Source organism: Triticum urartu, chromosome 6 (genome assembly GCF_003073215.2).
Source record: "Triticum urartu cultivar G1812 chromosome 6, Tu2.1, whole genome shotgun sequence".
Lineage (NCBI taxonomy): Eukaryota > Viridiplantae > Streptophyta > Magnoliopsida > Poales > Poaceae > Triticum > Triticum urartu.
Genome location: NC_053027.1, coordinates 534,742,261 through 534,744,586, shown reverse-complemented (window position 1 = coordinate 534,744,586; position 2,326 = coordinate 534,742,261). Strand labels below are relative to the sequence as shown.

Below are 2,326 nucleotides of genomic sequence, written 5' to 3'. Positions count from 1 at the left end.
ACTACCTTTTCCCCAAATTAGAAGGAATGCAGTTCTCAGTTCTCACCATGACTATAATTTGGATTGCAGCTTGCGAACTTACATTATTTGCATATGTATCGTAGTGTTAGTCACTGGTAATGGAGGAGGCCAGAAGTGGAGGAACACACAATGGCATAAGTAGTGTCTGTAGAATTAAGAAATTCAAACTGGTGGAGTTTAATGCAGTGAGGTGAAATAAGCAAAACTAATTGCTAATAGAAATGTTGAATTAAACAATAAACTTAGAATTGGTATTGTGGTAAGTTACGGTTACCAAATACGACCCTACAAAGATGGACCATGCTACCTTACTTTGAGAAGTGTGAATACAAATCCAATGTAATTGGGGTAGTGCTAATAAATAAACCAAAATCATGTTTCTGCAAAAGCTAAGGAATTTTTCTGATGTAAATACATACTTTGTCGTGCCTGGAGATTCCCTGTACCAGGAAAATAAAAATTGTTGTTCTGTTTGCCTTTGATAGTTTAAGCAATCCAGAATCTCGCTCCAGCAGAAGGTTCGCTACATCATGGCGGCCTCTAATCGCCACAGTTATCAGAGGAGTCACATTTTGATTGGCCAAACGTTTTCCCAAGGGATCGATCATGGTCCAGGAGTACCTTCACAATATCTACAAGCAGTGTCAGATGTCCATCTTTCTTGCTCATTAGCTTGTGTAGGCAATGGCACACTGCAGTTATCATACAGATCAGGTAAATTTCAGCACTGCAAAACTAATATAATTGGATCCATGGAGATTGATCAAAGACCCAAAAAACCATGGCAATCAATTAATTATTTAATTTAGAAATCCATAAACCCCTTTCTTCATGCGAACTATGAGATTCCAGTCTAGACACAAGGTCCAAAGCTCCCCTGTTCCCATGTAAAAATATGACCAATCAGAAGTGGTTTAGTATTGAAGTGTTTGTCAGTGCTCACCTCCGTGGCCTTCCTTTGAAGTGACATGCAGAGCATCGAATCCTGATTTGTTCTTCCTCGCAAGGCTCTCCTTGTCAGAGCTTGAGCAACTCGACGACGATATTGATGAACCCTTTCTCAGCGATGATGAGTAGCATGGTCTCCCACCTCGTTGGGCTCGTTCGTTGACCACGGCAACGCAGATCCTCTCCTCGCTGTCGAACTCCTCCCTGGTGCCGGTCATCTGTGCGTCGATTTCGGCGATGATCTGGCGAAGGGAGTGAGGTCTGCACGTTGCGTGGTGAGAACATTGTCAGGCTTAGTTTTACATACCATTTGGGTAATAAGATTTAATTCGACGGCAATAGTCAAAACTGTATATACATAGCCAGTAGCATCAACCGTATAAATCATGGACGCAGATGCTTGGATAATAAGATGACATGTGTGAGAACATGGAAGCTAACGTGGCCAGCAGACATTGGAAATCGAGCTTTAGGATTCCAATACCTCAACTGAGATCTAAGTGCAACTGCAGAAAATTTACAGAGCCCGAACCCGATGGTATGGATTTTTTTAATTTTTTTTTGCAAATCGGCCTTAGTCCTTAGGATTTCCCAAACAAATACACCAGAACTAACGCCCTGCGGCGGATTGGAAGGAAAAAATAGAATCAATCAGAAGGGATATAACCATGGCCGCCTCCACCGGCTAGGGTTCCGCCTGTACCTCTCGCGTCACTCGCCAGCTGCAGTATTGAGTTGGGTTCACACCCTTGTTCGCTCCCACCAGGGATGTCGCCGCTTTAGTTCATCCTCCATGAGGGAGGAAAGAAAGGATGTGAAGGTCTGGCCACCGCATCTCTTTCCTGACCTGATCCGCATCGATGGGAGGGGGTGGTTTGCCGTCGTCCCGGCTCACTTTGCCTTTGTTGGTCCGGACCTCCAGGTTCGGCGGCGTGGATGGGGGATGCGAAGACGTCGGCATGGGTGGAGGATGCGCCGGGGGGGGGGGGGGGGGGCCCGGGGGGGGGGGGGGGGGGGGGGGCGGGGGGGGGGGGCGGGGGGGGGGGCCGACGCTGGGAGGGAGTAACGCCGCCGCATCGAGAAGGAGGAACGACGGCGAGGCGGAGGAACAGATGGAAAACTGTTCGTTCGGGGGCCTGGGTAACCTGGGCTGTTAGAGTTGGAGTGGGAATAAGTGGGCCGGCCCAATTAGGACAGAAAGAGGAGGTCGCTCCGCGGAGCAGCAGCCCGCGAGACGGCGCGCGACGCGAGCGGGCGACGAATGACGCCCGAATTTGATCTGGAACGTACGTTCGAGGATCTGACGGCCGAGACAGTCAAATCGCTGTGGATGCCTGTAGCTAGCCTCGTTATACTG

At 48.5% G+C, this 2,326-nt stretch overlaps 1 long non-coding RNA gene across 1 annotated transcript; it reads right to left on the bottom strand.

Annotated features, from left to right (window-relative positions):
* Positions 1–254: 254 nt before the first annotated feature.
* On the bottom strand, positions 255–1,947 carry LOC125512722. Its single transcript, XR_007285509.1, has 3 exons — positions 1,673–1,947; positions 965–1,230; positions 255–713 (listed from the first exon to the last, which is right to left on the bottom strand). It is a non-coding gene; the product is annotated as an uncharacterized LOC125512722 (long non-coding RNA).
* Between the last annotated feature and the right edge of the window lie 379 nt (positions 1,948–2,326).